This window comes from Nicotiana tabacum, chromosome 15 (assembly GCF_000715075.1).
Source record: "Nicotiana tabacum cultivar K326 chromosome 15, ASM71507v2, whole genome shotgun sequence".
NCBI lineage: Eukaryota > Viridiplantae > Streptophyta > Magnoliopsida > Solanales > Solanaceae > Nicotiana > Nicotiana tabacum.
In genome coordinates, this window is record NC_134094.1 from 107,604,225 (window position 1) to 107,619,248 (window position 15,024).

At 37.6% G+C, this 15,024-nt stretch overlaps 1 long non-coding RNA gene across 1 annotated transcript; it reads right to left on the bottom strand.

Annotated features, from left to right (window-relative positions):
- Positions 1 to 2,994: 2,994 nt before the first annotated feature.
- Positions 2,995 to 5,860, bottom strand: LOC142169483 (uncharacterized). The gene is made up of 2 exons (XR_012699384.1): positions 4,989 to 5,860; positions 2,995 to 3,435 (listed from the first exon to the last, which is right to left on the bottom strand). It is a non-coding gene; the product is annotated as an uncharacterized LOC142169483 (long non-coding RNA).
- Between the last annotated feature and the right edge of the window lie 9,164 nt (positions 5,861 to 15,024).

Genomic DNA, 15,024 nt, shown 5'->3' on the forward strand with positions numbered 1-15,024 from the left:
TCTGCAGGTATATACATTTCTGGTGATCTTTTGGGTGCAGAGGCACGACTATTACGGGGAATTTATGCTGAGCTGCATTCCATGTTATGATCCACAGTATACAAAGTCTCCATCAGAGTTACTTACATTCTCTTGTCTAATTTCTATTCCAGACAGATTTATTTTATTATATTTTTTAGTAGATGCTCATGCACTTGTAGCACCGGGTCTTGGGAGTTCCTAGTGGATGTTCATTATTGTAGTCACATAATTATTATCACTTTATCTTGTAATTTATACCTTAAAAAGAAATTGGTAAAGAGGAGGATCGCGGGTTTGACTGAGTACCGGATTTTTATTTTATTTATTTAATGGGATTTATGATTTCAAAAAATATATAGTAAAATGAGTAATTAAGTTGAAAATTCACCGTTGGCTTGCCTGACGGTAACGTTAGGCGCCATCACGGCCTATAGGGGATTTTGGGTCGTGATCGCTTCAAATCATATAGTCATTATTTGATTATATGTGGATGATATGTTGATGAAATATTTAAAATGTGGGGGCTTTTAGCTTATGCATGACAAAAGCCAATGTTAGACATAATGTCTGAATGATATAATTTTTGTACTCCAATCCTTAGTGGATATTGATATAAGAGTCGGTGAATTCATTACTTGTTCAGTCTTATTGATGACTAGTGATGAAACTACAAATTTGAAAGTTATTTAAGTGCCTTTCCAGAAATGATTTGGTCTTTCTTGAAAATTATCCAAACAAACATGCATTGCCGCTCTACAATGGAGGTTGGGTTTATATCCTTAGACAAGGCCGGTGATAAAGTTGAATGGCTCCGAAATTTCTTGAAGAAATTCCATCTTAGCCCAAAATATTGGCACCTATTTGCATACATTGCGATGGTCAAGCGGCAATAGGAAGGCTTAGGATCATTATGTATAAAAGAAAATCTCGTCATATACGATGAAGACATAAAACCATTAGGCAACTATTCTCTAGGAAAATTATCATAATTGACTACATGAAGTCGAGCGATAATGTGTTGGATCCACTTGCAAAAGGCCTAACTAGAGAGGTACTTGAAAGATCATCGAAGGGAATGGGACTATGGCCGAGGATAAATTATTGTGGAAGTAACTCTACCTAGAAGACTGGAGATCTCAAGATCTAGATTCAAGGAGATCAAACAAAGTCATTAATGATGGTTCAATATTGTCAGATACAATTTTGGCCCATTCTCGTGATGAGACAATGTTCAATATCAACGATAAAGCGTTAAGGTTTTTTAATAGTTTTTAAGTTTGATACGGGGTATATCAAATAGTATTTATACGGGATAACACGTTAGATATCTCCTATGTAAGTGTGAAGTATAAGCAGCTTCAAGGAGAATTCTGTAAGGTTTCAATATGCACTTATGAAACCAGGCAGTGTTCATGGCTGAAACGAACACAACAATGAGAACCAAAAACGGTTAAGGGTTGATTGTGTGGCTTATGGTTGTCTAGGTATACATCAAAGTTCGACGGTTCAAAGATATCAAATCTACCGATTGACCGAGTATATCCAAAATAAGTTCACTACGGAAAGTTCAAAGGGAAACCTACTTATCCAGATACGATTAATCCTTACTTGCGAATTACACAAGTTTTTGCACGTTTTTATACATATTACCATTCCCCATTCATGTGGGGGATTGTTAAATTTTTTTTTTAAAAAGAGTGTGAATGAAAAATGGAAGAGGCACCTTTTGGGTGGCACTTCTCTATCTCACCCTATCATTGCTAATAAATTTAGAGGTTTGGCCTCATTTTTATACATAAAAAATTTAAAAACTTCTCCCCTCTTTTATACATTATTAAATTATTTTCTAAATAAACATAAGTGTCAAGTGTGATTTGCTCTGTTTGTTGAGTTGGCTGAAATTTTATGATTTGTAGTGCCGCTATCACAGAATAGTTATTCCGTTCTATTCTGGGAGGAATTAATCCGAAAACCTTGGGTAACAGTGAGGGGATTAAATTTTTAAGGACGCACAAGCAACTTGTGGGCTCGGAATTATTTATATTTTTGTTTATTGAACTAACGTTTGTTTGCTTTTTTGATTTTCTGATTTCGAACACAGATTACCAATAGATGTATATGTATGAAAGTTATAGATAAGTTGTAGATAAGTGTATTAGTAGTATGAAGTTTATTTTTAGTATGTATGTTGTTGTATGTATATCAATTTGTATTAAATTTGTACGAAATTTATTTTTAAATTTGTATGTTGTTGTACCATATATTATTCGGGATGCCGAAAAAGTATTATCGTACTACAAAATTTATTTGTCTTGGAAATACAATCTACAATTGCTGCTTGAGGCTTATAATAGTTATATAATTATTGAAGCCAAGAAAGAAGTAATTTTCTCATATATAAGGTCAGAATTTACCTGAGGTATAGCATAACTTGGATGTGTATATTAATACTAGATGGGTATAGCCCGTGCTAGCATGGGTCCAACATTTACACTTTGAAGTGATTAGATTTTTGCAACTTGGAATATTATCAGGATATAAAGTATGTGAATACTACAATTGATGAAAATATAATTGAATGCAAGCACTAATTTTTGCATTTTAAGCTTTGATATTACAAATGATTAGATCCTATTATTAGCTGAGTATATCAACTCCCGTATTGATCTTCCTGTAATAAGTTAATCGCAGGGATGAAATAAAACAAAATGTAATGTAGCACCACCATAAGTTCCTTAAAACTATACATACATTGTTATCTTATTAGAAGCTAAACATATACACACTTCTTAGGAAATTATTCCTTCTTATCACAACAAAAGCTGGCATAATAAAATAAATGATTAGATACTTAGGCATTTGTCAAGTCTAATGTAGCTCTCTCTAGTTGAGTAACCTGAATACATCTGCGTAATCTTAGCATCTATAGGATCTCTATGGAATATTTTCTACATAGAAAAGTCGATCAAAATCTTAATCCAAGCAAAGTTTCTGTAAACCAACTTTGCTTTTTTCACTAGTATACCTCGTCTTCTAAATATATTCCAGATACACAAAATGAAGTGTTACAAAAGTACCTTTAGTAACACAATTTTGAAGGACATATCACACCTTTTTGCATTAGTTAGTAAACAAGACACTGAGGATCGCGTGATAGGAAAGAAATTCAGTAAGAATTACAAATAAAATGGCAGCCAAACTTAATTTGACCAATCCATGTATAAATAAGAACTGTTCAAAGTTCTTCACCATACACAATGTCCTGAAATCTCTGTAATGGTACATGGTGCTTGATGAAAGACTGTATGAGATGAAAAAAATGAAGGTATACGAAGCTTACCATGATACTTTTACTGAAAATTGTCCATTTATCATGAATAGTCATTCTCTTTGAGTCAGGATCATTAACCTTACCTACCACAGTAAGTGCAATAAGATAAATCTCCAGATAAAAGACATCATAGTCTAAAGTATTCCACTAAATAACAAAACAATGACGTATCTTCTTGGTCATCTCAGAAAGCAGATAATCAAAGAAAGACTTGTAATATCTCAGAGCCTTGAATAGCAAAGTTCACATGTAGTTAGGCTACACATTTAAGTCTTAAGTTTATAGGTTTCTCTTCAACCCACTATCGATCTGATCTGAATAAACATACAAAAAATACTATCACCCTCAATTATGCTAAAATAGTTTACATAATAAAGAAAAACAAGCACAATTGCCTCTTATTACTGAGAATGCTTCTGCTTCATGGATATCTTTATATTTGCAAGTAGTTTTATCCAGCGCAAGAAAACCTCTAGTGATATCCTGGAAGTTGTCTTTTTATTTTGGATTATTTATGATTTTGTTTTGGTGCTTTTTTTCCTATTTTTCCGTTGTTTGTTCTTTAAAAATTCGTTCCTCCTACTTAAGATATTGCAAGCAAAAAAACATTCTCAGTTTCTTTTTTCCCCCAAATACGCAGTAAAGGTGGAAATCAATAATCAAGTGTTTTAAAAGTAATGAATAATAGAATAGATGAAACTCACAAGTCATAACTTCTAAAACACCTTAAAAGAAAAGGAATTAGCAAGATTTCTATCTCCATTTTAACATTAAACTTTAGAATTTAAGACTTCTTTAGATCTGAACAAAAACAAACAACACGAAAAAAAACGCATTAAGTTTTTTAACAATAAACTTACACTTATGGATACATCATGGTTAATACACATATATTATCCAAGAAAATAATCATTTGGTGCATGCAACCAAGTATAGTCATTCGCAACTTCATTCGCTTATTCAATACACAGCTTTACATGTCAAACAGAAATAGCAATTCTTTTCCTCTTTCATTTGGATATAAAGTTAGATTTTGACAACTTCCAGTACTATATGAATAACAACTCCACAATTCTACTACATGTCGTTACACACAACTAAACACATAGTAAAATTATATACGGTCGAGCACAAAAACCTATGATCTTGCATGTGACAACTAAAATCAGAAGCCAGATAAATATTGTGCTCTTAAAAACTGAATCTTCCACTATCCGAGCTGCAACAATACTCTTCCTTCACGAAATCAATCCACATAAACTTTCATTATTTATACTGAAAAAAGAGAGGAATTTCACTCTTTTTGACTATGGTAACAATAATAAAGAGGAATTTGCACTCTTTAAGAACTGAATTCCCCCCAATATTTGAGTTGCCAAATTGTTTAACCTAAGTGGAGCCACATAGAATTATAAGAAAAAATACTCATAAAATAAAATAAAATAGGACTGAACTCAGACTGAGAATTTTTTCGAGAACGACATCTTTCCCAGTAATTTGAGCTGCCAGAAAATAATCTTATTTTACATAAATTACCCATATAAAATAATAACAACAAATAGTCACCAAAAATATAAAATAATAATAACCGAAACAATGAAATGAACAAAGAAGAAGAAAAAAACGGCAATCTCACCGGCTACACGGGCAAATCTTGCCGAAGGAAGGGCATATAATCTGGAGAATAAATCTATAGCTATTAAAAAAAGGATTGCAGTTATGTGAGGATGACAATTGAAAAACCTTCACATCAGCAGTGAAATTGGGGAGAGAATTAGATAGAATAGTGAGGACATCAACCATAAATTTCAATTGTGAAATTCGGGAGTGAGGAAGAGAACTGGACGAAATTTGGGCAAAAATGAGATAAAAGCTAACCTGAAATGTGTAGAGATTTCAAAAAGCCATTCTTTAAAAGAACTGATTGTTCTCGAAAGAAGCACGGGAAGAGGAAGGCATTTTTATAATTGAGTAAAATGTCAAATTTTCCCTTGGTCGACCACACTTAGCTCTTCTATATAATAAAAATATATTTGTTAGCCTAATGTATACAATTGATTTGAGCCATACACCTATATTATTCGTATATGCTACGTAGATTTATACAATACTATGACCTCTCCAAATTACAATTCAAAATGTTCTTGAAAGCAGGCTAATTATTTGATTCTCACTATTGTAGGCACTTTACAAGTTTCTTGAATTGTTGTCGCCCCGTTTAAGTTGTTGGATTCTTTGATGTAGCCGTCTCCGATGATCGTGGATTTTCCAAAGTCCATGTCCCTGAATAACAGCAGAGTATATCCCATGTATGATTATAGGTACAAGAATGAGCAGTTCCCCCCTAAAATCATGAACTGCTAATTTCGTTCCTCAAGCCATGTATATATTGTGCGGTTGTGCCATATTTCACCGGTTTCATATCTGAAATTTCATTCACAAATAGTGAGAGAGGGAGAGATGGTGAGAGAAAGTGATGAAGAAGGAAAAATTGATGAGAGAGGCGGCAGTGAGTGGGGAAAGAGGAGAGGAGAGAAAAAAGAAAAAGGGTATAACTAAATCCCATAATTTAAGACACTAATAATTATATAATTTGTAAGTAATTCTTGTTAGGGCGGGTAATATACAAAATTAGGACAATTTTGGTAAATAAATTTCAAATATTGTATAGGAAGAAAAAATCTCTTATTAATACTCTCTCCGTCCATATTACTTATTCACATCACTAAAAATATTTGTACCGAATTACTTCTCAATTTACAAAATCAAAATAAATTATTTAAATTTTTTTCATTTACCCTTAAAATTAATTTTTTTTTGAAAATGTAAACGATACATTGACCATAAATATTGTAAAGTTACAAAAAGTTCCTCCATTGTTAATCTTTTTCATGTACACATTGGTCAAAAAGAGTGCATTAGTCAGACTCAGCAGGCATATTTAGATCATTTTGGGATAAAATTTGATAACTTTGTCCTGTTGCCATGTTTATTTTATATTTTAAGCAGCTCAATCATTCTTTTTATAGGGAATTTTAGGTGGGAAATTGATGTTTTAACTTCAATACCAGAGGGGGAGGTGATTTGTGTGGTATTCAATTTTTCGCTTAAACTGATTATGGAAGGACCTGGTTCTTCTAAGTGTTCCTTAACCTACTATTGCTGAAATAGTAAATGCGGAAAGTAAAGAACACAAGTATTTTACGTGAAAAACACCTGGCTTAAAAGGTGAAAAAACCATGACCTACTTCTCAGTAGGATTTTCCCAAACTCTCCACTAAATCACTGAGCCAAAAACTGCATTTACAAAATACTTTTATAAATCTAGGATTACTCTAACCCCGTTGTGGCAACCAACCTCTAATTGCTGGGACACCTTCAAGTTAACTCTAACTTGATGTCACGACCCAAAATCCATAATGGTCGTGATGGCGCCGGACACCGCTGCCAGGCAAGCCAACAATAAATACTTAATAAATTCTCATTTTAATATTTTTAAAATCATAGTTGTTCCGCTCAATTAAATAGCAGAAGGTGGAGTTTACAAAATACGTAATAATATCTTTAAAAATTTCCAATACAGTGCAACACATAATCATCCCAAAGCCCGGTGTCACAAGTGCATGAGCATTTACTAAGAATGTAAAATAAAATACAACAGTTGTCCTGAATACAAATTGGACAGGAAAAATGTAAGTGCTCTGAAGGAGACTCTGTTGACTGCGGAGCGTCGTATAGAATGCAGCTCACCTAAGTCCCCGCCATAATCGAACCTCTGCGCCCACAGGGCGACTAAACATATGTGTACCTGCATAAAAATGTACAGCAAGTGTAGCATGAGTACGTAAATCAATGCGTACCCAATAAGTATCCCGCCTAACCTCGAAGAAGTAGTAATAAAGGGTCGACTCAGACACTTACTATGGGCTATAATTAATATACCAATGATATGATTAAGCATGTATCACGTAGAACGGCTGTAAGCCCGATATTATGAAATAAGTAAACAATTCTTTTGTTAACAAGAAATTTTCCAAATTCATTTTCATCATTTTAATAGTTTCTATCTCAGGCCAATGAGGCAATATCAATTATTATAATCTCCGAAGCAATTAATAGAATCATGCGCAAGTCATGCCGAGGTCGTACGGTCCGATCCAACAATAAAAATAAAATGTGCACTGCCGAGGGTCGAACGGCACGAACCATAGATACATCAATTACCCCGCTAGCGAATCATTCATGCGATGCGGTCCCCGCTCGCGAATCATACATGCGACATGGTCAAATATAAATTTATAGAAATACCCCGCTCGCGAATCATACATGCGACGCGGCCAAATATAAGTTTAATATTTAAATCATATTTCTTTCTTGATTCTTTTCAAAATAAGGGAAATTCAACTTGAAACTTTTTAAAGAAAATTACCCCGCTCGCGAATTATACATGCGACGCGGTTACACATAGATTTCTTAAGTTATTATAATATTCCTCAATTTTTTTCGAAATTTCGAAGTTCAAATGAAACCTTTTAAATCTTAAATTTCTGCAAATTTCCATTCTTTCAAGACAATTATTACTCAACCTCAATTTTGTTTCTTCTCAAGGCAAACAATAACATAAATCGATAGCAATGTCAACAAGGTATGATGTAAATCTAGACTACACGGAAAACATAGCTAGTAGCTACGTACGGACTCTCGTCACCTCGTGCGTACGTAGCCTCCACAATTAGAAGCATATATTAATTTATTTCACCTATGGGGTTAATTCCCTCTTATAAGGTTAGAAAGGAGACTTACCTATCTCCGAAATTCCATAACCGGATCCAAAGCCTTTCCAACCACTCAAACTGATGCCTAACGCTCCAAAACTAGTCAATAATTATGCAAACCCATTAATATATACTCAAATACTCATTATAATCCTATTTACAATAATTCCCAACTCCGCTTGAAAAGTCGATAAAATCACCCTCGAACCCACGTGCCCGGATTCCGAAATTTTTTGAAGATAATCATTACCCATAACCTTATGAACTAAAACATATAATTTCTATCCAAATTCCATAACTATTTTCGTGGTAAAGAAATCTCATTTTTATAAAAATCTAGGTTTTTCATGTAAACCCTTGATTTTCAAGATTTACCGGTTATAATCAATCCATGATCTATGAATTTAACTCAAAGTGTGAAGAACTAACTTACCTTCAAGTTGCTAGTTGAAATCCCTTCTCAAAATGCTCCACAATCGCCCAAAACATGAAGAAAATGAGCTAAGCATACGCAACTCCGGACTTAAATGAAGGTTCAGCCTTCTGCGATCTTCGCACCTGCGGAGTTACACTCGCACCTACGGTTCCGCACCTGCGGAAAATTCCTCACAGGTGCGCATTTCCCCCTTTTGGCCTTGCACCGCACCTGCGGATAATGGCTCGCTTTTGCGCAAACGCAGGTGCGCCTATCCCTTCGCTCCTGCGCATCCATCCGCTTCTGCGTGCCAATCCTTTGCACCTACGTGTTCGCAAGTGCGCTAAAATACCTTGCATCTGCGGTTGTACGCCAGCTCCTCTCCTTCGCACCTGCGACTGGTGGATCGCATTTGCGGCTGCCCATGCGCATGTGCAATCATACTAGAAGCTCGAAGCTTCAGCTCTTCCTACAATTTCCAAAATTGGTCTGAGCCTCGTCCAGTTAACACTCGGGGCCCTTCCCGAACATACCTACAAGTTTGAAATCATAAAACAGACTCGCTCAAACTCTCGGAACGTGTAAAACAACATCAAACTAAGAATCATACCCCAAACCCAATTGATTCAACTTAGAAATTCAAATTCCTCAAACTTACTCCGAACGCGCCGAAATATACTTATACTACTCGGAGTGACACCAAATTTTGCGTGCAAGTCTTGAATTACGATACGGACCTACTCCAACTTCCAGAATTGGAATCCAACCCCGATATTAAAAACAAGTCCACTCCCGGTCAAACTTTTCAAAAACCTTCAAATTTCTAACTTTAGCCAAATAACTCCAAAATGACCTACGGACCTCCAAATCCACTTCCGGACGCGCTACCAATACCGAATCGCCATACGGAGCTATTCCCAGACTTGAAAATTCCAAACGGACATCGATAACATCAAAATGCACTTCAACCCAAATTTATGGAATTCTTCCAAAATGCTAACTTCCACAATAGATGCCGAAACATTCCCGGGTCATCCAAAATTTAACCCGGATATACGCCCAAGTCCGAAATCATCATACGAAGCTGTTGGAACCTTCAAATCCCGATTCGGAGATTGTTTGCTCAAAAATCCAACCTTAGCCAATTCTTCCAACTTAAAGCTTTCGAAATGAAAATTTTCTTTCCAAATCAACTTCGAACTTCCCGAAATTAAATTCCGACCACGCGTACAAGTCATAATACCTGAAGTGAAGCTACTCAAGGCCTCAAACCGCCAAACGACGCGCTGCAGCTCAAAACGACTGGTCAGGTCGTTACATTATCTCCCACTTAAACATACGTTCGTCCTCGAACGTGCTAAGAACTGCGCTGGAGTTGTTCGAAATCACTGTTTAGCACCTCGTGCACCTACCTGTGCTACCACAACTCAGTTGAGCACACTAGCTCGAGTAAATCTAAAGATGCCCCTTTTGTTTAGTCAAATTTGCCTTAGAACCAATTCTAACATCCAAAATCTTCTGCCAGGCCTGTTTCCAACATACGATCACAGTATCAATCACCACCCAATATACCAAAACATGACTGCATACCTTTGCTAAATTCACACCATGCACCACATAATTCACATGACCATAATAACATCCTCTGATAACAATAGCCAAAATCCCATGAACTTGATGTCCACAACACACCTCATGCCACGTACATGTCCTTCTCCAACTCTTGTAATGTTGCCGCAGCGGAAAAGATGTGTAGAAATTTACAACCCACTGCCGAGTCAACCATTCATTGAGTTTCTCCCCATGACAAGAACCATTACCTCATTCTAGACTGAATACCGATATTTACTCTTTAACTATGCCTCATACCAATCTGATCACACTGACCCCAGGTCCAATAATCTCGTCCCACCCAGCATAAGCTGTTCAGGCAATAAGCCACCTCAGACGCTGTCAAAAAGTCTCATGTGATGCCACAATGTGCCAATAAGCTACAACTCGACGTGATACATGAGGAAAATGAACTCTAGAAAGAACTACTCAACCCACGTAACTAACTAGACAACCAAAAAGGTGTTACGAACCTTCCTCAGAAAATGGGACACAAAACACACAAAATAGAATATAGGGGACTGTACTCAACATCACACTGTTGCAGCGTGCAACCCGATCCAAGCAACATACCCGTGGCGGCATGCCACCCGATACACACATAAAATCTATAAGGAAATACTTACCGAGCTAGAATGCTTATTACTACAAAATACCCGAATGTGCATAATACCATCCCTGGGAGGACAAACAGCGCCATACACTACAAAACTCAAGCACAACTAAGGTGCGATATGTGATCTGAATCTCGAGAGCCATCCCGCTCACATAACACCATCGCTACGTGGAACCTCAACACATAGGAAATTTATCAAGCCATTTCACAACTCATACAACACAATATAGTATTACATGAAATAGCCGATGACGAAATAACATCCAATGTCCGAATACTCCTCCATAAGGAGCGCTATGCTGAAATGAACACATCCGGCCTTATATAGAGCCCATATTCATATTTAAAACTTCCACAGTCCGCAACCAAGTGAACCGAGCGCCCTCCAGGCATAAATTCTCGAATCAACGATATTACCACAATCTTCATACTTGGTTTCAATATTCACTCAATCAAGTGACTACATGCCACTCTTACATAATCTTTCTGTGGGACACGCTCCCACGACCTTCCGCACCAGGCAACAAGTCTGCACATCCATACCACCGGTCACACAAATGCTGTAAAGCATATCAAGAATCCGCAATCAGTACGCAAAGCCTCTTACACAGGACACTGATCTTAGGTGACGCTGGAGACAATACCAACTTATTCTAAACATCTAAATTCCTTTTCCTGCTCATCCGAGCTCATGACATCCTTGTCAATACCGAACTGCAACCTTGATACTCAACTTCCGAATCCCATGCCGACTACTGCACTTAATCATGCCAATGCGCAAGAGTACAAGAATTTCATCATAACTCATGAACCACTAATAGGGTAAACACTTCATCATATAGAAACCTTCTACTTAACTCATTTCAAAAGAACCCTTGCAACACGTGACTGAATTCTCATATCCGCAGAAAATACCAACCTCAAGTAGTGGTCTAAACCATCATAACTCTTCCGGGATCTGTCTACACATAACATGCCATAATTCTTGAATGCTTCCAAATAAAATCAATTACGGCAACCGTCAAACCTCGCACGTACCGTTACAAATCACATGAATAACCCAACACACTGAAGGAGCTGATCATTGTCATCATTATGCCGATTCAACCATTGCTAACCAAACCCGACTCCTCCTAATTTACTCTGGATCTTCCTTAGAAATAACAACAGCTCCTTTATCAATATAACGAACTCAATCCGCACTCATCCTGAGTGACCTCATCTCACGAGACCACATTGTCCCCAAAACCCACGAACCATCTCACACCCTCCTTGTGCGCACATCCACATCTTTAACTGGTACACCCATTCTGATATTTCCTTTACGATTCCGAAGTTATTTTCAACCATTCTTCCATTGCTACACCGCATACTGAAGATAACATAGAACACTCCAAGGCACTTTTATAATCCACTGCAAAAGCTCGATATTCAACCATACTATGGACTCGAAATCCTTAGGCACCAGACCTTAACTTTTGAATCCACTTGGATCGTTATTGAGATTCACCCACTCTGACTTGGTCCCGAATATAACCAACTCCAAGGCTCTGCTAGCACATGAGCACCCTCTCAAAGAAGCACCTGGCCGAATCATCTTCCTTGTAACTCGCCTCTACACGAAGCGTAAATCCTGAGTCTTCCCAAAGCCTAAGCATGAATCGATAAGGCCACTTTAGCCCACATTCCTCAAATCACTTGCTCGAGTTACCACTGAGGTTATCTTTCCTTAGTCGTAATAACCTATCAATATGTCGATAACCAGAATTCTTACAAATAGACGACTATGCAATCCAATTGTAGGCGGTGGGACTCTCCCACTTAGCTTGAAGCTACTATTGCATAACCCTGGAACGCACCAATATTCTTTCTTCACCGTCAACCTGATCTTGCACAATCAACCTGCCAAATTTCTCGAAATCCTTTTGTTAAACCCTTTATGAATACTCTGAATTACTAGCCACATTTACATATCCAGCCTCTTACTGGATAGCCCGTAGAATTCTTCGTAGAAGCTTTATCAACACTACGCGACCGCTAACCTACTCGTAGGAGATAACCCATCTGAGCATGTGCTCATTCACCAGTCGTACAAATCCGTCCACTCTTCACAGACATCAACTGAAGGTGCGACAATACCTTCAAATCCAAAGTCATGTTGTATCCTTCTTCATATCAAGCAACTCTTTTCTGTTGTATCCAAATCTCCCACCGTATAATAGCCAATATTTTGAATTAAGTCCGTAGACCTCGTCACTGTCCACCCTGAATCCCAATTCACTCTCACCTCTTCTCCAGGCGTGTAGTCATCCTACCACAAAACCCATATGCTACTCTGCCACTCTCCCACTTTAGTCAAACCCTCTCCTTTAAGCAACTACTCGATTTCTATTTCTCACACTTGGCCTTCTAGAAGTTTAACCATCGCGAGACACCTCCCACATGTCCTTCCTCATCCTTCGCTGCCCAGTTGTTGCCTTAAATTAATATCCATCTCTGTAGAACTTGAACCAATAGATCGCCACCAACTTTAAACCTCCCCGAAGATCATCTTCCTTGAGCCCTCAACACCCAGAACACCGATTCAATCCTGAACCATCACACATTGTGATCTCTGACAGCCGCTTCCCCGACACTATTTCACAATACCCTGCCCTGAAGGCAAATTGATGAAGAACATAACACCGGCGAACTTAACACATTCAATCAAGGGCGACGAAACCACATTATTGATGAAAATTCTACCACGCTCGAAAATACCAAATCTCGTTATTCCATCAACCCAAATCTAAACATTCCTAGTCCGATTGCCTTCCTTTGCCGGAAATAAAATACTGGATCTCTGAATTATGCACTGAGTAAACCTCCTTCTAAGTCATTCACTGCTTCGACGCATAGACAAGCATCCTTCCATTACACAAACACGGTGCAATAGCAACACACGAATCGTCATGGCAATTGGTGCATAGCCCCAAAACCATCAGAAATTCAGCTACTGAGCTGAGATGATAGAACATCCTTCCACAAGGCGACGACGTTAGTCCAATCAAATACGCAGGGAGAATTATCCCGCACAACATCCGCAGTACCATTAAAATTCCTCGATTTTCAAATTTATAATAGGCGCTTCACGTCGCGCAAGATCGAATAGGAAGAAAATGAAGGCATAAGCCTCAAAGGAATCAAATCGCACGATGAGGAATCAAGAAGGGAAGTGCTCCTATCAGCCCGGTAGCCTCTCGAAGATAAGTATAGACGTCTCTGTATCGATCTGCAAGACTCTACTAGACTCGTTCATAACTCGTGAGACCTAAGTGAACTTAGTGCTCTGATACCATATTGTCACGACCCAAAATCCATAAGGGTCGTGTTGGCGCCGAACACCGCTGTCAGGCAAGCCAACAATAAATACTTAATAAATTCTCATTTTAATATTTTTGAAATCATAGTTTTTCCCCTCAATTAAATAGCAAAAGATGGAGTTTACAAAATACGTAATAATATCTTTAAAAATTTCCAATACAGTGCAAACCATAATCATCCCAAAACCCGGTGTCACAAGTGCATGAGCATTTATTAAGAATGTAAAATAAAATACAACAGTTGTCCTGAATACAAATTGGACAGGAAAAATGTAAGTGCTCTGAAAGAGACTCTGTTGACTGCAGAGCGTCGTATAGAATGCAGCTCACCTAAGCCCCCGCCATAATCGCACCTCTGCGCCCACAAGGCGACTAAACATATGTGTACCTGCACAAAAATGTGCAGCAAGTGTAGCATGAGTACGTAAATCAATGCGTACCCAGTAAGTATCCCGCCTAACCTCGAAAAGGTAGTGACGAGGGGTCGACTTGGACACTTACTATGGGCTATAATTAATATACCACTGATATGATTAAGCATGGATCACGTAGAACGGCTGTAAGCCCGATATCATGAAATAAGTAAACAATTCTTTTGTTAAAAAGAAATTTTCCAAATTGATTTTCATCATTTTAACAGTTTATATCTCAGGCCAACGAGGCAATATCAATTATTATAATCTCCTAAGCATATAATACAATCACGCACAAGTTATGTCGAGGTCGTATGGCCTGATCCAACAATAAAAATAAACTGTGCACTGCCGAGGGTCGAACGACGTGAACCATAGATGCATCTATTACGCCGCTCGCGAATCATTCATGCGACGCGGTCCCCGCTCGCGAATCATACATGCGATGCGGTCAAATATAAATGTATAGAAATACCCCGC